The sequence below is a fragment of the Equus asinus genome, chromosome 3 (assembly GCF_041296235.1).
Source record: "Equus asinus isolate D_3611 breed Donkey chromosome 3, EquAss-T2T_v2, whole genome shotgun sequence".
NCBI lineage: Eukaryota > Metazoa > Chordata > Mammalia > Perissodactyla > Equidae > Equus > Equus asinus.
This window is the reverse complement of record NC_091792.1, coordinates 78506653-78530307: the sequence shown is the minus strand read 5'-3', so window position 1 is coordinate 78530307 and position 23655 is coordinate 78506653. Positions and strand designations below refer to the sequence as shown.

Below are 23655 nucleotides of genomic sequence, written 5' to 3'. Positions count from 1 at the left end.
AACTCCTACAACTTAATAGCAAAAATACAAACAACCTGGTTGAAAAAATGGACAAAGGACCTGGATAGACATTATTCCAATAAAGACTTACAGATGACCAAAAAATACATGAGAAGATGCTTAATGTCACTAATCACCAGGGAAAAGCATATCAAAACCACAATGGGTTCACCTCACATCCGTAAGAATGACAATCATGAAAAAGACCAGAGATAACAATGTTGCTGAGGGTGTGAAGAAAAGGGAGTCTTGTGCACTGTTGTTGGTAATGTAAATTGGTATAGCTTCTATGGAAAACTGTATGGAGATTCTTCAAATAATTAAAAATAGAACTACCATATGATCCAACAACCCAACTTATGGGTATATAGCCAAATAAAATGAAATCAGAATCTCAAAGAGATATCTGTACATCCATGTTCATTGTAGCATTATTCACAATAGAAAACACCTGCAAACAACTTGTTTCATATGTATATATGTATTAAGTATATGTGTGTGTATACACACACACACACACACACACACAATGGAATATTACTAAGCCACAATAAAGAAGGAAACCCAGGCATTTGTGACACACAGATTGACTTTGTAGGTACTATGCTAAATGGAAAATCAGAGTAAGAAAAATACTATATGATCTCACTTACATGTGGAATCTCAAAAAGCAATATGGATGAATCTCCAAAATATAGTATTGAGTGAAAGAAGCATGGCAAAATTAATTATATGTTCAAATAATGATTAGCTTCTTGGAGTTTTTGATTAGGAAAAAGCAAAAGGAAGACTCCAAGAGTACTAGAAATATGAAATATTCTAAATCTTGATCTTTGTTGTAGTTACATAAGCATATATATAGGCAAAATTTGTAACCTGTATGCTTGAGATTTGTATTAACTGCATTAACTAAAAACTGTATCAGCTGTAAGTAAATAATGCCTTGAAGATGATATGTTCAAGGTAACTCCCCACTTCAAGTTTTCTTACTGTTCCTGATTTTGCACATACAGCTTCTGCATGATGTTCCTCTGTTTTTAGACATCGATGGAAAACACATCAGTAGTGCCTTTTGAAAATTTTCTACAGAAACATTTATTTAGAAGCTAAGGGTAAAATCTCTGAAAAACAATCAAAAAAATAAAGAGACAGACATAGAATTTCCAAAACTATTTTGAAATTTTCTTTTTAATTTTGATTTCATATTTAATTTAACTGTCATCAGATAACAGGTCTATATTATTTCCCTGAAATGTATTGTTATTTTTGGTGCCCATATTTTGCATGATAAATAATTCTAGTTATCTGGACATTTGCAGATGTGAGGTGATCCACATAACAGACGGCTGACTTACTCAGGTTTGCTCACTCACTATCATCATGTGTTCTATTAAGACTAAGCATGTTTATGTGTCTGAATTCATATCCATGGACCCCATGAGCATCATGAATCAACATAACATTTAAGCATCATGGACACAATTAATTTCAAGAGAGAATTTAGTCATGGTGTACTTTAAAACAGATTGGCCATTGCAATTACAACTAGAGCCTGGGGAAAGATATACATTACTTAAACAAAAAGTTACATGAATTAAAATGGCTTGCCTTCAAGATCCAGATAAAACAGATTGTGAAAGACTGCTTACAAAAACAGTGAAAATATAACATGCACAGATCAAAGACATAGAACATAGTGTTTAAAATAAATTCCTGGACAGAAATCAATATACCAACTTAAAGGACAAGTTTGGGAGTCACATTTTAACACTTATTTGCTGCGTGATACTGAGAACAATATTAGTTTCCCATGCCTCCATTTTCTCACTTAGAAGATGGGTGTCAAAGTACTTATATCATATAGTTGTTAATAGGATGCAAAGTAATGTATAAAAATTGCTTGGTGTGGAGCATAGCAAATAGTAAGTGCTCAAAAAATAGCCTCTCTTAGTATGGTAGTCTCACGTAATTCTTAACAACTTCCTATTATACTGATCAAAGAATTTAACTTTCTCTTCAAGCCTTATTAAAGGAGAGAGAATTACCATATGTTTAAATGTTAACGACTTCAGGAAATTAGACTCGTTTAGCATTGAATAATTTGAAGAATGAGACTAAGTTTGCTGTCATTTTAAATTTACACATTTCCCCAGCCACCTTTCTCAGGGCCCCCTTGACCTCGCTGTTCCTCAGACTGTAGATGAGGGGGTTCAGCACAGGGGTGAAGACAGTGTAGCATGCTGACACGACCTTATCAAGGTCAGCTGACCTGTAGGATTTGGGTCTCATGTAGGTGGAAATGGCAGCTCCATTAAAGAGTCCCACCACAGCCAAATGTGAGGAGCAGGTGACAAAAGCCTTCTTGCAGGCTTCTCTAGAATGCATCTGGAGAACAGCTGCGACGATAAAACTGTAGGAGGTCAGGATGAGGGAAAAGGGGACCAGAAGCATTAACACACAGCAGATGTACATTACATTTTCGAAGACTGATGTGTCAGCAGAAGCCAAACGCACCAGCATGGGGGCCTCACAGAACAAATGGTCGATCTCACGTGCACCGCAAAATGGGAAGCTCAGGGTAGCAGCAGCCTGCATGAGCCCATCAGCTGCCCCCAGGAACCAAGACCCCAAAGTCATTCTCAGGCATAATTGCTGGCTCATGAGGACAGGATATCTCAGTGGATGGCAAACAGCCACGTAGCGGTCATAGGACATGGCTCTAAAAGGAAACTCTCGCCGCCACCCAGTGTGAGTGAAAAAAGAGCCGCAGCACACAACCAGCAGGGGAGATGGACTTCTTGCCAGTCAAGTAGTCAGCAGCCATTTTGGAAATGATCGTGGCAACCAGCATCACATCCATGAGGGAGAGTTGGCTCAGTAGGAAATGCATGGGTGTGTGGAGCCGGGGGTCCCAGTAAATCAGGAGAAGCATGACGACATTGCCCATAAGAGAAGCAATGGCCGTTGTCAGCACCACCATGAAGAGAAAGAGGTGGGGTCTTGTATGTTTAAAGAGTCCTAGAAGAATGAAGTCTGATGTTGTGTTTCTCTTCTCCACGATTTCTTCTGGTGTGATTCTGCAAATGGAAAAATAGAGAAGGAAGGGACTTTCATCATCTACAAACCTTAGTTTGGCTTCATAACTTCTGCACATGTGCTGGATATGGAATCCAAGGTCCTGACTCAAAGCCCTACATCCCAGTTAAGATGGTTCTGCTTGACCTGTTATTCCACTTCTCTGTAACTCAGCCTTTCACTGTTTTAAATAACGTTAGTCTATGTATTTCACACAATGATATATTGGTTGGTTGGTATAATAGATCAAAATGAATCAAAAGTAGAAAAAAGCTTTCAAAGATTATAGAATTGTAAGTAGTTAATTTGGCTGTTTTTTATATTATTTAATAATTATTATTATTGTGCTTTTCTTATGTGTACTGAAACCAAAATTTAACCAAGTTAGAAAATAAACACTTATTTAAACATTTGCTATTTATATTTCTTTGAGTCTTAGATGAATTCTTTTCAAATTTTGGAAATTTTAACATACTCAAATTAGTTATTTTTTTAAGAAACAAAAAATTACAGCTATTTCATTGTGGGTTACAAGGGCCACAGAAGGGAACAGATGAGTATAACAAAGTTTCCCCACTGAAGGAACATAATATCCCCAATAATTGATGAAAATGTTACTTCCTCTCATTAAATAACTATTTTTATTACCTGATTTTAAAGTGCGGCTATGCTAGTTCATCACTCTCTGCTCTGAAACCTTCAGTCTGTTTCCATCACACTTGGAATAAAATGCACATTTCTTTCCCCAGCTTACTAGGACTTGGAGCCATGCCCTACGCATCGTTTCACGACACAATGTACCGTCATGGAGGCTTGCAACGATCAGGTGAGTATGAAAGGCAAGCATGAGAGGACCTTTGATGAGAGTAAATGCTTGGAGAGCATAGCAATAACTATAACAACGAGTAAGGTGATTAAAAAGAAAAGGAAGCAGTTTTAAAACAACCATATTACATGAAGCATAATTATTAGTCACAGGTGAAGTATAAATATATCTGAGAGGAAAAATATTTTAAAAATGCTTAAATTACATATTTGGCCTATCTTCTGAGGATGGTTGTTTAATATTTAACAAAACAGATCTATTTTCTTTGGAGACACAAACAAAATGACTGAGCCCACAGAAATGAGCATGGCTTTATGAGGAAGGGTTCACAGATTGAGAGCTGCTATACACTGAACATAAGTAAGATTTTTTAGTGTTTGACATTGTTTAAACTCCATACTAAGAACAAAACTTGTAAATTCATGAAGAGCAGAAGAGCATATAGGTGCATGGAGCCAACTCTCCTCTTTTATTAGCAGAAAAATGCACAAATTTGCCAATTTTGTTTATGGACAGGTTTGCAGACCTCTTTATTTCTGACATGGACAGTCCAAAAATATTTCATCCGAAGCCTTAGAGACACAATACCCTCTGAGCCTGTTTTCTGGAATTGTCTGGTAATTGATTGGTAATTGTTTACTACAGAGACAGAGATAGTGATGATGCTTTATAACCCGAAGGGTTTGATTTTGTGAATACTCTAATACTATAAAAATTAGGCGGCAGACAGAGCCCATGTCTTGCAGAGCCATTTAACACATAGGCAGTCTCTTTAAGAGACCTATGGAAAGTCAGTGCTAATGGCTCATTGAAGTGCTACCTCCACCACGTCAGCATTCACGTTTGAACGGATACAACAACACACAGGAACACCAGCACCTTTGCGATGGCTTGTTTAACCACTGATACCAGACACATAAGCAGTCTACCTAATCGAGGCCTTGCCAAGCCTTAGTGATTTGCACTACCTCCTATCTAGTGCATTCAGCTCCTTGTTTTGTACACTATTTAAGATATCTTTCTCCTCTTATAGCCACAGACCGTGATTCCTTGCCTGCAGGCTCTCTCAGCCTCCATTATAACTTTAAACCACCCTCAGACTGATCATATTGATGTGGGGATGTATGGATAAAGAACTCTGGGCTCAAGATACAGAACTCCTGGTTTGAGAATCATTTTCTATATATGTGATGAGGAGTCAGTTACTTAACCTTGCTGCATTTATATGTTTTAAATTACAAAGCTTCTTAACAGATTACTAAAATAATTAAGATATTTTGTGCATGAATGAATTTTGAAGTAATTTCCAAAGTCATTTTGCACATTGAAACAAAATTATTAATTTCAATTTTATTTGTTGGTCTATATCATTAGTTGCTATTTTTCCCACATAAACAATAGCTAGAAAGCCATAGCACAAAATGTCAATTTGATCATTTAACTGAATGCTCTGGAAATGTGAAGATGAAATAGATAGATGATAGAGAGATACACACATGGACACACACACACACGCACGTGTGTGTCTAAATAAATAATAAATTTGGAACCATGACTCTTTAAAACAAAAGTGTAGTAAATAAATAAGTAACTCTGTAATATCTTCCTCTATTGTGAAAAATTGTGATGTATGGTATTTTAGTAAATTAGGCTTTGCAACATACTATAATAGATAATTTAATAGGAAGGTCAATATAAAGGTATTACTTAATTTCTTGTACATAACTAATGCAGCTTGATCTTTTTCACTAAATATCATACAAAGAATTTTTAATAAAGAATTTATTGGCTTTATGGATATATAAATGCATTCACTTGCTAAGTGAAACATTTAGCCTTTAACTAAAAGTCCATATTAACTCAGCAAATTATGAGAATATTATAAGCATTTCTTCTTTACATGAATTGTGGACCAAATTAATGTTAGGCTATTAAATAAGGTGACTGAAATTGAGTGCAGTCTTTTTTTTAAATGTGCGTATATATTTTCGTGAAGTGAGAGAAATACTTCCCCTCCAGGAATAGGTTATGGATAGTTTTCCAGGTGTACATGTACACATCCTTCAGAGAAAGAAAAGGAAACTGTTCTTCATTATTCTTAAAGTAACAAAATAGTTTGCCCCCAGAATTTCTCTTATTTATTCTAGGCCCTTTATTTAGAGAATGTTTGAGGAATTCTGTGTCTATTAATCCCAAAATCACGCCCTTTCTGAAGCTCGTAGGGAAATTGATTACAGTCTCCTTCTCCACATTGCACTGACTTGTAAGCTCTAGTAGAGATCATCGTCATAAACTGTTGGAGTTTCCTTCCACAATCTCCTTTTCTCTTCCTTCTGCCATTCTGCCCTCAACAAAGAAAGTGCCTCTATGTCCAGAAGATATTGATATAACATGGTTAATTTCTTGAAACAGCCACACAGTTCATTGAAACAATCCACTATCATGAGCTCAGTAATTTGAATGAATTGATTGCTTATTCAAGAAGATCTATTAGCCTACTGGTTTTGGGTGGACCAGCCCACAACTTACGTCTTCAGAATATATGTGGACAATGGGGAGACTTTTATTTTGTATCATTTGTGAATAAAGTCTTACAAAGTTTACTCTGCAACTCAAAATTCAGATGTGGCATACTAAACACTTCATAAATATGAATCACCTGAAATTACTTACTAATATAAAGGGAAAATAATTCTCAAATTAGACTCACCTCTATGGTAGACAGTCAGAATCCCTGAGACATGGACGTGGTAGTGGATCTTTCTAATAGGTTGACTACAAATCTTTGCTTACATCAGTGTTGAGGGTACCTCTTCCTCCTCCTGGCCTCAGGCCATACTTATTTGGAAGTCCTACGTGACCGCTTAAAGTTTCGTACACAACACAAGACCTTCCCCGGGGCAACGACACCTTCGAAGGCAAGTCACCTTTTTCAGGGGAACACAGATTTAACGGTTTCTCAAGAGTAAGTGGTGCAATGAACTAATTAAACACCCAGGTTTTACTAAAGGCAAAATAACCCTGAATGGGAAGGTGAAGAGAGGTGGAACTGTGAGGACGACAGCGAGTGCAAGGACTTTTCAAAGGCGAAAACAGGAGCTCCACTCCTTGAACTGAACAAATGTGCCTTAATTGCCTGAAATATAGATTGTTCCTTTTTCTGTTTGATGAGAATAATAATAGATTTCATTTATCAAGCATTTCTACATGCTGGCAAATATGCTCAGCATTTTACATATATTTCATCTTTAAAACAGCCATTTGATCTATGAACGTCTGCATTCGACCAGAATGCAGTGTTAACATTTTTAAACAACATACCTATATTTAACTGTCCTGAGGTAGCAGAGTAGAGGAATTTATGTTTAAATCACCTCATATTTGTGGTTCTAAAACTTTAGGGAACATTTGAATCACTCAAAGGGAGCCTTAGTTACACGTTGAGAACTGTGTCCTTAAATTAGTCATGTAAAGTTGAATTTTGACTCCTCTATCCTTAACTGGTCTCCATTGCTTTGATAGCCTCTAAACCCATTGATTTCCAATTTTGTGTGTTTTTTTAAATCCTTTTTCTATTTCTTATGCATTTCCTGGTCTTGGATTAGCATTATGAGTGAGCTTCATGCTCCTCTTCTGTAAAATATGCATAATAACATTGCTTAGTCTGTAGGATTATTAGAAAGATTAAACAAAATATTTGTAAATTACTTGGAAGAATATCTGGCCCTTTGTAAATCATGTATCAATATTCATTGTTATCCTCATCGATTGTTTCCAATGGGGAAAAAATGCATGTTGAAAGCAGGGCTTATGTTGATTCTGGCCCAAGTGTTATGAAATATTATCTAAAAAAGAAAATAAGCAAAGAGAGAGAAGTCTGCCCTTTTAATGTTATACATGGACGTTGTATAACAGGACGGCTCAAAGATTATTTAGTTCTCGGGGTGAAAACAACTGTGTTTGACTTACTATTTACTAATAATCAGGGCCCAGAATCTGTGACACTGCAGATTAATGTGTATGCAATGTATGCAATGTATCTGTAATGTGTTCAGTACAGACGCAAATAATTTATGTCCAGTAATGAAATAAGAAATCAACCAATTTTACATAGGTAAAAACAAAAACTCAAGCAATGAGAAGATTTTCATCTCCTGACGCCAAATGTGTGGTGCCTTTTCCAATACCACTTTTCCAACATTCTGACATCAACTGGATAGCCTACAATTTAGTAAATTCTGATACTACCTGGAGTCTGTACAGACTCCACAGACTTAAGGGCTCACTCGCACAAGACTGCCTCCGTTAGTTGCTAGTCATAAGTATCAGGTTTTCTGGTAACCCACCCTTCTGTCCAACTTGGCTACAAAGTGTTCCCATGACCCCTTCCTCGGGTTCTATAATTTTCTAGAGTGACTTACAAAAAGCAGAGCAACGCTATTATAATGATTACAGCTTATTATAAAGGATAAAAATGTACAGTCAAATAAAGTGGTCCATGGGTGAGTTTCAGGAGGGTCTTGAGTGCAGGAGCTTCTATCCCTGTGCAATTGAGTTGCACTGTCCTCCTGGTATGTGTTTGTGAGCTCAGAAGCTCTCTGAATCCTGTCTTTGAGGAGTTTTGTGGAGGTTTAGTTACATAGGCATGCTGATAGCTATTGGTGATTAAGTAAATTTCCAGTCTTTCTCTCTTCCCTAGAGATTGGGGAATGGAACTAAAGGTTCCAAACTTCCAATCACGGCTTGGTGTTCTGGCTACCGGCTCCCATCCTCAAGCTATCTAGGGGCCCACCAAGAGTCTCCTCATCAGAACCAAAAGCAGCCCTATCCCACTTCCACTCTGGAAATTCCAAGGTTTTTAGGAGTTCTGTGCCAGGAACCTAAGACAAAGACCAATTATTTCTATGTTGTAAAACAAAAAACAGAAGTAAAAATAAAAAATAGTGTTTATTTCAGTGTGGTCTTCTCACAGGTCTATAAAAAGCCCTGTTAAACTCAAATGCTCTTTGCACCACTTCTGACACCTTCTTTTTCCCCGCTTGGATAAGTTAAACAAACTTTGAATAGACATTCATTTATTTCCTATTTTTGTGAGCATTACGTATTTGACTTTGTGAAAATCAAACTTTTGCACAAGATTCATCTGATTATGTCTCAAATTTGATCACATCAAAGGGAATCTGGTAAGAGAGTAAGGAACTATTACATAGGCCTTGTAAGCATACAACTCACTTTCCCATATTCCTCATATGGAACCCTGGTACCATCTGACCCTCTTTCACCTCAGGTGTCAGAAAAAACATTTGGAACATGAGACACCACTGTGTAGAATACAACCAACATCTGAAAAGCACTGGAAATTGAGTTAGCAACGTCAAAGAATGCGGTTTGCTGGTTAAGGTTGCCGGACCCCAGAGCGGGCAATACATGAAGACATTTTGACCTGTTCATTGTCTGAACCCAACTGGGAAAGCATGGTGAGAACTTGGTCTTAAAAGCTGAAATTGGCCTGAACGAGACGAAAGGAAAGATGAGGCACAGGAAAAATACTCTTCTAAGATCTGTTGACAGCCTGTAGGCAACCTACATGAGCTCTCCAAAACAAGATGACCCACTGACCGAATAAGCAGATGTCAAAACACAGACAGGGAAAAAATTAAGTAATTAAGGGACCAGTGACCCATGAAATAACTTACATTTAGGTGTGAGCACACTCCTTTGAGGGTGCTCAAAGATGGTTGAGTGGCCCTTGGCTGTGTCAATGGATAAAAGTGAGAGGGAAACATTAATGGTCAGTGGTCTTTGCTGCCAAACACAACACACATATAAGATGCTCCAAACTGTCAACAGAAAGCACTGTGAGTACCGGTGCTCACAGATACATCTGGAGGATTGAGAATCTCTAATTTTAGCGTTTATCCATCTAAAAGTAAACAAGTTATGTGAGGTGTATGAAATTATGTATTGTTTTATATCCGTTCCAAAGCTTGAAATTGACAAACTTCCAGTTTTACGAATCTCTTGACCATGGAGGAAATCATATTTTACATATAACTTGCATTTGCTGGATTTCTAATGAGGTTAAATATCATTTCATTCACTCAATTGAAAATCATGGTTTCTTTTATTTTAAACTATTCTTGCCATTTACCCATTTTTTCTTCTGAGATTTGAGACTATTTATTCGTAAGTATTCCTTATATGCTGATCATTTATTAATTACAAATGCTACCTATTTTTTCCTAGGTTATGATGGTTATTTATTGTTTTAAGTTTGTTTTTAATTGTTTAATAAAAATTATATACTTTTCAGATGTAAAAGATGCTTTTATATACATATACATAGTGAAATGACTATGATTATCTAATTAAGATATCATCTCCTCACATAGTTAAAATTTTTTTATAGTTACCACTTTTTGTGAGCTGAGAGCATCTGAAATCTACTCTTTTAGCAAGTTTCCAGTATTGAATACAGTATTATTGACTATAATCATCATACCTTGCATTAGCTATCTAGATTTATTTATCCTACATAACAGCAATTTTATACCCTTTGACCAACATTTCCCCGTTTCCCCCAACTTCCCACCACTAGTAACCACCATTCTATGTATTTAACTTTTTAAAATTCCACATCTGCATGAATTATTTAAGCTTTGTTTTTCTGCGTCTGGTTAATTTCACTTAGCATAATGTCCTCCAAGTTTATCCCTGTTGTTGCAAATGGAAGGATCTCCTTCTATTTAAATGATGGAGATATATATCTCAAAATTTCTTTATCCCTTCATTTGTCAACAGGCTTTAGTTTGTTGCCAACCTTGGCTATTGGGAATAACGCTGCAATAAACATGGGAATATGGATATCTCTTTGAGGTGTTGATTTTTTACTTTGGTTATGTACCCAGAAATAAAGAGTGCAGGACCATCTGGTAATCCTATTTTTCAATTTTTGAGAAAGTTTCATACTGTTTTCTGTAGTGGCTATACCAATTCTCAACTTCATATGGAAACACAAAAGATCCTGAATAGCTAAAATAAGCTTGAGAAATAAGAAGCGAGTTGGAGGCATCACATTTTCTGATTTAAATTGTATTACAATGTTATATTAATAAAAACAGGATGGTACTGGAATAAAAACAGATACATAGACTATTAAAACAAAGTAGAGACGCCAAGAATAAACCAAAGCATAAATGGTCAACTTAAATTTCCACAGGGCACCAAGAACACACAATGGGGAAAGGATAGTTTCTTCAATATATGGTGTTGGGAAAACTGGATATCCAGATGCAAAAGAATTAAATTTAAATCTTATCTTACACCATACAAAAAATCAACTAAAAGTGGAGTAAATATTTAAATATTAGACCTTAACTATAAATTTGTAGAAGAAAACATGAGGAGAATGACTCCTTGATATTGGTCTGAGCTTGACTTTTTGGATATCACACCAAAAGATTAGGCTACAAAAGCAAAAATAGACAAGTATGACTTCATCAAACTAAAGAATTTCTGCACAGCAAAGTAAGAAATCAAGAAAATGGATAAGCAACCTATAGGTTGGGTGAAACTGTTTGCATATATCTGATAGGAATTGATATACAAATATATAAGGAACTCAGACAATTCAATGGCAGAAAAACATACAAACCAATTAAAACATTGATCAAGGACTTGGATAGACAATTTTCCAAAGAAGACATAAAAGTAGCCAATGGGTATATGAAAAGGTGCTCAACGTTTACTAATCATCAGGGAAATAAACATCAAAATCACAGTGAGATATCACCTCACAGAGGTTAGAATGGCTAGCATCAAAAAATAAAAGATAACAAATGCTGGCAAAGATGTGGAGAAAAGGGAACCAAGTCTTGTGCATCGGTGGTGGGAATGTAACTACGGCTTTCATGTCATAATCTTTGCACTGCTTTTTGACAAGGTAAAATTATTAATAAAAATGCATTTCTCAATTGTTTCTTTTGTGGTTTGAGCTTCTATCTTCTAAAAATTCAATCTTTTCTCTGTGACTATGAGATTATCTCCTCTAATGTCTCCTAAAATTTACTATGAATTCAATTAGAGTATAGTGCTTTGTTCTTATTTTTTATCATTTTCAAGTAAATTTTCTGAAACTTTTGTTCAGTTAGGGAATTTGAAAATTTATCTAAAAGATTTATGTCTTCTTATTTTACATAAATTTATTTTTATTCCCTTTAGGATTTCAATTTATACTATTATGTTCTTCAATAATAATGCATACTGACTTCTAGTCTTTGTACAATTTTTCTCCTCTTTTTGCTTTTGGGTTAGATTTAAACTGAAATGCAAATGTGAATAGAAGTGAAGATAGCAGATATTATTTTCTTGTTTCTCTTATTAAGGAGAGTTTATGGAAACTTTCAATATTTAATGACTCATTTTATCTAAAAGTTTTTGAAGTTTATTCTCTTTTTTTAATGTAAATTATGTCTGTCTTTAGTCTCTGGTCATTTGAAGAGTGTTTCCTTTGTGCTCATGTAGCACAGCTTCAATCAAATATACCTTGGCTTCGATTATTTTTACCTTACATTCTTGGGATAAAATATATTGTAATTTCTTAATGTGAGGACTCATATCGTTTATTATTTGTAGCCATTGGCTTTTTGAACATTTTCTTTTATATGTTAAAGAAGGGGCAGAATTATTTTGCATTTTTGAAATATGTGAACATATGTATGCCATTTTAATACATATTTAAACCACTCTAGTTTCCATTATTTTATTATTTTCATTATCAACAATGTCAGCATGCATTATGCACTTCCCATCTATAAAGGTACATTCTGATTTGAATGATACTGATGTCATGCTGTGGTTCTGTGGGCATCTGTGTGAAACTGGGTAAAGAGTGGGGAATTGTTTCAGGTTGTTGTCATTGAAATTGCAGAAAAAACCTGTAAGATTAGTCTGCAAAACATTTGAATATGTAGAATCCAGGATGTTCATACTTATATTTGGAGTGAACAATTAGTTCTTCGTCAAGATAAGAAAATCTGAACTGAGATGTTGAAGGTTAAATGACAATCAAACTCACAAAATAACTGATGGCAAGCCTTTGTCCATGAGGACTGTAGGTTTCTGTAGACTTTTGATCACAAGCTTTATTATAGGAATATTTGTATAGCCTTCCTGAAGTGTCTTATTGTAACGTAGTAAAGAAAGGAAGCTTTAGTATGTAAGAAGATGCTTCCAAAACTAAATGGAAAGAATAAATAAATACACCTCTGAGCACCTCTCCAAGTTGAATTTACACAAAGGCCAAGGGAAATCAAGTAAAAAACTGAGTAAAATTCCACAAATAATGAGGATCCCTTGGAATTATGCTAACATTTCACATTTACTATATAACTTCTAAGGGCTTTAGAAGCTTTAAGACATTTAAAACATTATACCAACCATATGAGTAAGTACTGTTATGGGTATGGTTCTCATTCTGCAGCTGTAGGAACTGAGGCACAACGAGGTTTGTAAGTACTTATTCTGAAATCTTCCCCTTGCTAACAGATGGACCCTTGATTCATACCTGTGCTGTCTGAGGCCAAGTGTCTGCTCTGCTGGGGCTCACTGTCCTGCAGGTGTTTAGTGGAAGTTTCTATCCAAACATTGTTTTTAAGGAGTAAGAACATAAATAGTGCTTTTCAACAGATTTCCGCTAATTGATGGTTGAGAGAATTCACTTCTGGTATCTTTGGGTGGTATGCCTGTATTTTGCATTGGAAGTTGTAACTTCTAATTGAAGATGGTAAATTTTATGGCTTCTTTTTTTAAAACTATTAAAATAATTCATTTGGAAAAGATAAAGTGGAAATAGACTGTAATTTTACTAGGCATTTCATTTGAAATTAAAATTTAATCAGAAATATTTGTTAAAAATTGATTTATATGAAACAGAAAATAAAGATAAATTAGATTAGATACCTTATGGCATGTGTTTATCTAAGGTATAGAAATTGCACAGTGATGTCTTTCTTTGATGATGTTCAAAAAAAAAAAAAAACCGCTATAAAACAGGAGTCAGATTCCTGGCTGTGTAACATGATAGATACAGTAATTCTTACTACAAGCCCAGAAATGAGCACAGTGATATTGCCACCGTCTCATGGCAAACTTGAAGTTGTGAAACATTTATATGTATTTTATAAATTATATAACACTTTTAATATAAATTAAGACAAACATTGAAATTTTATGTCCGTACCTGAAAATTGGGAGTCAAAAATAGAGAAATAAAACACTATATGAATACTATTTTTGATTCAAGATTTCAGTACTCGTTAAAATACAAGGAAACGAGATGTCCCTGGCTGAGCAAAAGAAAACATATCGGCCTGAGTTAGTCAGAGTTTCCATCCATAGGCTGTGGGTATATGTGTGCATATATCTACTTAGTAGAGTATATATATACATATACACTATTTATTATTTATTTCAAGGAATTGGCTCACACAGTGATGGAGGCTGAAAAGGCCCAGGATCTGCAGGAGGCAAGCTGAGACCCAGGAGAGACGCTGCTGTGGTTCCAGTCAGAAAGCTGGCAGGTGGAAGACCCAGGCAGAGCTGATTTTTCAGTTTGAGTCTGGAAGGCAGGAAAAAATGATGTCCCAGCTTCAAAGCAGTCAGGCAGAAGAAATTCTCTCTTATGCAGCCTTTTGTTTTCATTCGGGCCTTCAGCTGATTGGATGAGACTTACCCAGATTAGGGAAGGCAGTAGGTTTTACTCAGACTACAGACTGAAATATTAATTTCTTCCAGAAACACACTCAGAATAATATTGACCAAATATCTTGGCCCTGATGAATAAATGACAAGATAAATTAATATTGAGGTATATGAGGAAGCCATTTGGTTTAAAACTAAGTCAGCCTGACCGTGTTTTCCCAGAAAGGCCTCACGTGGGCTGCCAAACATGCATTGTACATACGCTTTAAACTTTTACAATATTGCAAAGCAAAGAATGGTGCCTTTAAAAATACGGGTGTATGCTCTCTCCCATATCAGCATTTCTTTAAATATAAGCATTTCTTCCTAGAAACTAAGGGTCAAACTGACCTACTGTGTTTATCTTGTGGCCACTGACCTGCTGTGCTAGTAAAGCATCTTGCAACTGTAGTAAAAGGAGATATCCCTGCCCTGTGTTCCTTGTTCGAATATGCTATATAACCATGCTGTCCTCCTTGCTTCTTTGGAGTGCTTCCTTCCTTGGTGAATGCCATTCTTTTGGGCTATACAGTCCTCAGATTGGCTCATATAATAAACTCACCCCAATTTTGATTTATAGATTGAATTTTTATCATTTATGTGGACAGCCCAATCAAGTTGACACATAACATTAACCATTACAGGTCCAAGAACAAATCTGATTTATACCTTTGTATAAGACTCGCTGTTAGGATTTTAGTAATCTCTTGGGAGAATTCTGACATCTGTTCCATGATTAAGGCATTTAATTAAAAACAAGGAAAGCTAACCTTTGACACAATGTTTTCTTCATTATTGTTCATTGAAGATTTTAGATTAAACATGACTAAATTGAGATCCAAAGCTTAAGAAACAATATGGCTTTAAAAAATCATGCAGAAGCACCTGTTAAAGTCTGTCAAGGAATCACTCATTTTCGTTTAATTAAGCATTAGCTCAGGGCCAGCCTCGTGGCCTAGTGGTGAAGTTCGGGCGTTCCGCTTTGGTGGCCCAGGGTTTCACCGGTTCATATCCTGGGGGCAGACATGGCACCGCTCATCAGGCCATGCTGAGGTGGCATCCCACATGCCACAACTAGAAGGGCCCACAACTAAAATATGCAACTATGTAAGGGGAGGATTTGGGGAGAAAAGGAAGAAAGAAAAAAAGATTAGCACCAGTTGTTAGCTCTGGTGCCAATCTTTAATAAAGAAAAACAGAGAAAGAATTAGCTCAGAGCATCAAGTCTTTAGAATGCACTTTAAGGCTATCAATCCACTTTCAATGTGGCCAGAAAAGGTCGCTAATAGAAGTCTCAGCTCAACTTATGACATATAACGTAAATGTGCTCCCGTTACTACCCTCTGATTGAATACGCCTCCTTCCGATTTAGTAGAGCTCAGATCATCTTCAAACTACTGCTTTTATGAAGGGGCTGCTACTGCATACACTCACACACACTAGCAAGAGAATTTAGAGAGGAGCAGACAGTGGTGATGAGGACAGAGTGGTGCATCTATTCATTCATTTAGTCATTCAGGTGGTGTCTTTTTTCAGACCCTACTACATTCCAGTCTCTAGGTATAAATTCAGAGTAGGAAAACATACTGACTATAAGGATGTGTTGACAAGGAACATTCCAGACAAGAGGATGCAGGTCGGATCCCTGAATCCTAAGTGTCTTGTCATTGTGAGAAAGTGAGATGAGACTCATAGGTCATAGTGGAATCAACCAAGCCACAACACAATGTAAAGCCAGGCAAACCTTTTAAAAAGTGAGATTGGAACCTTTTAAGGAGACAACTGTGAGCAGAGCAATGAAAATATATGATTCTAAAGGACAAAAAAGCATTTGCCAGGCCATGATTCCCTCTACATTCTTAAAGCATCCATCAGTGCAAACCACACCTGCTCTGCTTTGCATGCCATAGGTTCACTGTTTGTAAATATTTTCCTCTAAAATGGCCATATATCTAGGTACTTGGGCATAGGCAGTAGTAAGCAATCTGGTACACCCCTGATGTCAGGCAAAATTCCAATAGATTCAAGTCAAGAAACTTCAATTCAATATTCTTAATCTATTTTTTCAGAAATTTGAACCAATTTTCCCCTATTTAAAACTAAGAGAAATACAATAAATATTAGTTTATCCTGTAAACATGCCTGCATTATGGGAAAGGCCATATGTATAAAATTATACATTGCACAATTGTTTATAATAAAAAGGAATCCAAGTTTTTATCAGTAAGTTTCTGGCTATAATATTTATGAATTAGTATACTCCACATTCATATAATAGAACGCTATGTAGATTTCTTTAAAAATTAGAAATACTGTATGTAATTATATGTAAAAACCTTGATATATTACTTGTTGAATAAAAGCAAGTTGTACAACAGTAAAGCTATTGAGGTTTTCTTTTCTTTCCTGACTTTATTTTCACTTTCAAAAGATTTGTAGGATTCCTGAATTCTCTTTAGCATCAGCTCCTTTGACTATTTAAGTCCTCTTTTGTTAATTGCATAGCCACAGCTTACATGGAGGAATTAAACTGGAATCAATCAAATAATTTACATAAATTTTCCCAGAAGTATGTTATAAATTTTGAAGGAAGCTCAAATCATTGAAATGTTTTTTTTTTAGGTACTGCATTTGGCAGCAAGTAACAAAAATGCAGGCAGTGGCTGAAACACTTAGAGAATCCGTTATACTTAAGTAGCAAGAAATCCTGAGACTACAATTTCTCCTTCTTCCAGCAGCTTAAGGATGTGTGGTTGCAAGTCTATGAAATATTCATGATCTTATTCTGTTGTCCTGATAAAGAAGCTGCTTCCATGGGCATCAGATCTGCATTTCCTCAAGGTAAGTATTAAAAGAATTAGGCCCTTTTAAAGAGAAATCATCTCAATGAGAACTTACATTTTTGAGGAGACTGGGAAAGTAGTGTTTTTCCTGGTTCCATTGTCATCCACAAAGCATAGTGTTACTGTTAATATCAAAAGGATAGCACAGAAACAGGGTAGGAAACTAACGGTCTCTGACATACTCTGCTTCATAAACACAAGAAAACCTTCAAAACAGTTTTTCATGATAAAATGAGTGTTTAAATAGAATCTTTGAAAAAAGTGGTGAGATCAAACTCTCTTAGGATGAAGCACACCTTTGCCTGTCCAACACCTATATCTATCCTTTTTCCCATTCATAGAAAACACCTACCCCCTCCCCAAAATAACAAGAAACACCAAGTCCAATCAGTTATTGTATTCTTCTCAATATCTAGATGTCTGGATGATGTGTAGTCCTCTTGAAGACCTCTACTTTTAGCTCCTTAGGTTGTAAAATTCCTAAATTAAGTAAGAAGTGCTTTAAAATCCTAATATTCAAATACAAAATAATGCATATATAACAAGAGAACTTCAGTATAAATTCACACTCAGAAGTGGGTAGAACGAGAGATAGAAAGTGGCCACTTGTTCATATTATCAATTCATACTAGGTGGGATAGTTTAAATCTTTATTTTTACCCTGGTGGTAGTGTGTTGGCTTTCTTCCTTAGCCCATGAAATATCCCCTGAATCTCTTCTCTTGTGGGTCTTCCTGTCCATTATCCATTGTGGACCTGAACTCCACCCTCTGTGATTTTTGCACAGTTTGTTATTCTCCAATGTTCAATTTGAGATGAATATTTCTGAGGGAGTCCTTCCTGGCATCATGTGGGCATAGGTTCAAGGTCCTAACAATTACTTTGAGATGGAATTGTGAGAGAATGTGGACTACAAAACTTGGAGTTTCTGAGGTTTCTTTAGTTATAAAGTCTATCTACTGAGGTGGAAAAAATTTAAAAAAATAAATGAAAAAGTCTAGTCAATTCTATATATCATATGTGTAATACAAATATGACTGAGCTTTCACCATGCATTTCCACTCTTGTGTCAGGACAGGTATTCCTAGGTCACGGTGCATGTGATAAAAACCAGGAGGTTCCATGGGAATGAGTCAGTTGACAACTTTCTTTTCCATAAAAACCTGCCTACTGGCCAGAAATCATATACTATAAGATTCCACGGGTAAGGTACTATATATGTCCATGAGTGATGGAATTGTATAGGTTCTTGGAGGGATCTATTATCCAGAAAGGCAAATACATTGGCTACCAAATACAGAGGCTAAAATATGTGCGTATATTATGAAGAAAAAATTGCTGCCCCTCATAGTATGGAAGAGTTCAATATAATCAGCTTGACTCCAGGTAGCTGGCACATCCCCTCAGTGAATGTTGCAATAACAGTAGCTTAGCTTTGGCTTACTTTGTTGGGAGATTGGGCCTTAACCAAATCAGCCTTGGTGAGGCCAAGTTCATTTCACTGAGACCATGTATTGACTCCACTCAAGCCACCACAATAGTCACTGTGTAAAGGTGCCCATGAAGTAAGCACCAAGTTGCCTGGAGAAAGGGGCTGGCATATCCTGGGTGGAGGAAACATTTCCACCACATTATTGGGCCCTTCTATAAAGTGATGCTCTCCTGAGTGGAGCACTTACAGCACATGGATATATGCACCATCTGTGCCTATCCCAAACAGTCACCATTTTTAATATTTTTTCCTCAAATCCCTGAGTAGGCATCCATAAATTATTTATAAGAACGATCTCATACTAATCTGTACCCTGCTTCATGTAGTCTCTTTACCCTGTTCTCCCAGACTTCCACAACCATCCACTATATTCCCCCAAATAAAGTCTGTTGTTACTAAGTTTCCCTGTACTCACAAAATCTTCTCAGAAAGTCTTCTTCACTCCAGGCAAGCAAAAAACTGGTTATTCCTTAAATAACTATGAGGAATCTCTCAGCTCATTTGAAATCCCTGGGCTCCATAGAGATATCATCTCAGAGTAATTCATCTCACTCTGGATTCTCTCATTGATCACAACTCTGCAACCCCTTATCCATAATACTGCCACCCCTCCACCTTAAAAAGGAGCAAGTTACATTTCCACAAACAGAAAGAGATGCTCAGTCTCAGGTCAGAGTGTCCAATTTTTATTTTAAATGTACATTTAGCTGAATTACAAATCTGTAGATTGAATAGGATGATAAAAGATGCTGAAATCTATGGAGCCCTTCCTCTGTGGTAGGCACTATGTAAGCATTTGACACATATCATCCCATTTGATTCTTAGAATATCCCTTAGAACAACTTCAAAGACTTGTCAACAAGCTAGACTCTTAAGTAATTTTCCCCAATTGACTTCTTAATCAGTGGGGAGCTAGACTCTTCTGTCTGAGACTAAATGCTCATTTTATTTCATTATCACTAAGAGTCAACTTGCTACTTCAGTAGAGCAGCTGACTGCATTAAATTTTACAAGGATCAATTGTTTCACCCCTATACAAATAGAAGGAAATATTTGACAGCGAAAAATTTAATTTAGTACAGTCACCATTAATTCCCTCTGAAAACGCACTGGACATAGGCAGAAAACTGTCCCTGATACTAGTTCTGCTATTATTTAGTACTTCTTTAATCTCTATTAAAGAGGATTAACATTAGTTCTCAAACTGAAAAAATTCCAGTAATGATGACCTGACATCTCTTATAGCTCTAAAATCATATTCTGGAATAATCAAGTTCATCCCTTTTGTTTTAATTCTCGGGATCAACAGAATTCAATGGTACTCATTGGATTGATTGCTTTGCTATATGTAAGTGCAGAACTGAGTGGATCTGCAAATAAGCAAAGTCCAATGAGTTGCCCAAGATTTTGACCCCCATAGACATTGAGGGTCAATTAAGGGTAAAGAGGAATATCTAAGACTTGATGATGCAATGTTCTGCATACGGAATATAGCAAGTCAGCTTACTGTCTTCCAACACTAGAACCTGAGGGAATTAGGTATGAAATGTCTTAGTTGGCCTTTATTGAAACAAAGTTATAGGAAAGGAAATATATTAAATAAGCAATGCACATGCAAATGGAGAAATATTTCACTAGGGTGTGAAGTTGTTTTCTGATTCCAAGAAGTCCTGGACAACAGGACCCTAAATGTGGCCATAGGTTTTATGTTAAAAGAGAATGATGAGCAGTAGGAACAGAAAGGAAAGGATATTACAAAGTGTCCTCAGGCATTTTCTTTTCGTGAATTTTAGCAAGTAAAGAAAATGTTCTCATGTCAGAAAGAGAGTTGTGGTTTGATGCAGAGCCTATCGATGAGTGACATGATCTTGTAGCATAGCCTAAGAGACTATGTCAGCAAAGTTTGGTGCTTAAACATTTTAAATAATTCAAGGGACTGTTAGCAGAAAATGATGTCATTAAAAATCTACTTCCTCACCCACAATACAAAATTAGGAAGACCTTCAGACAAGTTGAGTGATAGTAATATTGTTAACTTAAGTTGATTTGAGCTAGCTTTAACCTAGAGAGATATTTGGGAGATATGGTTTTCCTATCTTAGAGAAATATTTTCTGTTGCACAGAGAATAGACAGTTCCATAACAAATTGGAAAAGCCAAGGGTAAAGTTAAAATGTAAAAAGAGGTAACACGAGTGAGTTAGAATTTAGTGATGCGCAGCCATGGAGTGATATGTGTGATCTTAATTAAGACACTTTATTTCTCTGGACAAGCGGCCACTCAATGGTTCAGTTACAGAATAGACAAAGAATATTGACACTTCTTGAGGACCTACTGCGTGCTTATCATACAGAACTCAATTCCATTTTCACAGCTGTTCTACAAAGTTGTTGGGATTGAGTTAGCTGAGGCTCAAACAACTTGCTTATTGATCTTACACTTATTGTCTATAAAACTTTTTGAAAGTATACTTAAACTGTAACTTTTGCAAAATAAATTTAAGACCCTGAGATTGGCATATTTACACATAGTAGATTCTGTCAGTGTAGTAATTTTCCTTTTAACTCTATAATTGTCAGCCATAAGCTTCTTAAGATGATCAAGGGAGACATTAATGATAGACTCAACTTGTAGCCACAGGAACAATATTCTCCAAGTCATAAAGTAACCAGAGGGTGGTGCTTCATGTAATTTTAATGCAGTAAATAAGTCTCATACACAAAAAAGAAATCTTTGGGCATCAATGAAATAGATCAATAGAAAATAGAGATCTAGCTCCTATGTTTCACGTACTAGAAGCTTTAAACCCCAGATTTACAGGATCTGAAAGTAACTATCGGTTTCCATTGCCTGAGAAGATGACAGTTTTCAATATAGGAAACAAAATAGTTATAACTATCATCAAAGAATTTTATGATACTCTTTGTTCCAATTTGTGCAGCTGAGCATCAAAATGCAAATTTGCATCTCTTATAAACATGGAATACATAAACTTAGATCCAGCTATATTTGTTCAGCACTTGCTATTGTAAACATACTTCCTGGGAGGACTGGTTGTAAGCTTTCTCCCCTGAATTTAAACCTAGATTAAATAAAAGGATGTGGAAAGTACCCCAAGTGTCACTTCTCTCCTATTTCCAGGACACACATGCTAAAGACTGATTTTTAAATTAAACTAGTCATCTTTTATCAGTATGAAATCATATTAATTTAGTTCTAATGCAAAACTTGGGTCCATTTCAGCAGGCAGATAAAATCCTGAGAACCACTATGCAATAGTCACCGTGCAATGCCATAGATAAAGATCAGTTCATCAGGTGCTACCCTAGCTCTGAATAGTGACCAACTATCCTGATTCACTCAGGTCTTAGAACTTTCCTTTTTAAAATCAGAACAATACTCATATAAAAGGGACAAGATCAAACGTCAGGAGAGGGAACCAGACATATACAAATGATAAGATAGGCAACCATTTCATGATGGTCTGTATCAACACTGTGGTAAGGACATAATAGGTTAGGATGAGGATCACTAGGCATCTTGCAGTCACAGCCATGGTCTATGCCAAGGGATGTGCACTTATTAAGGAACTTAATTCTCAGGAAGAAACAAGAACATTAAATAAGTACAGAGTCAACCCCTACCACCATGAATAACTCTGGTGCTATCATCTAGAAAATCTTCCATAGTTTATTTCCAGGGCTGTTTTGATTCCTCCCTGCCTAGACTCCTACAGACACTCCTCCTTGCAGCTCTCTACTCACCCAGAACATGTCATGTGAGTTCTAGAAATATACCTAAGATCATAGCACTCTCACAGGCTTCTCATCTCAACCAAAACAAATCCAAGTCCTTACCATGGTCTGGTATTTCCTACACCAATGCCCTAATGCCCTGTCCTTCAAAATCCCTGGGCTCACAGCTATTGTCCTGAGAAAACAGATTTTAATTTTGCTTGCTGTTTACTCAAGTTGAAAGTTCTTTGACCAGATCTGCTTGAATATTGCCTCCACGTAGTGGCTGTTTTGAGTTCTCTTATCTGTCTGTCTATCCCTTTACTCTACTTTATTTTTATCTACAGTACTAATCACTATATGACAACAGATTGGGAGTTAGAGTTTGCTGGCCTATTCTTGGTACACTTGAACTATGTACTTGTAGATTCTTGCGTGTTTTAATCACCAAAGCATTTCAATACCTGGCTGCACTGACATAAAATAGAAACTTAGTGAATATCATTTGAGGGAATGATTGTATTATAAGGATGGTGACTGTATGTTTTGTCTTTATCTGTTATGTCATCAGTTTTTTAATGGAAAGTTATAAAAAGTAGAGACTGTCTACAATCCCATCTAGCATCCATGCCTAACAAAATTGTGCATGTGTTATGTTCCTGACTTTGTACTTTTCATTGTTAGCATTTGTCAAATAAACAGCTATAAAAGTGAAATTTCTTTTTCATAATTTTACTTGTGTTTAAATGTTATATGAAGTAATATATGATTTTAACTTACTAAATATGAATAACTTAAGCAAACATTACTTGTTATTCTTTACAGTTGAAAGATCAGTAACACAAGATTGAAACCCAAACCAGTGTCTTCGACATAATGTGTCATTGAATGTCTCCTTGAGACAGATGAGCACACATAAAACAGGAAATCCCACATGGAGACACAG

At 36.1% G+C, this 23655-nt stretch overlaps 1 pseudogene; it reads right to left on the bottom strand.

Moving 5' to 3' along the window:
• Positions 1-2076: 2076 nt before the first annotated feature.
• On the bottom strand, positions 2077-3154 carry LOC123284106 (olfactory receptor 2T8-like; annotated as a pseudogene).
• Positions 3155-23655: the final 20501 nt, after the last annotated feature.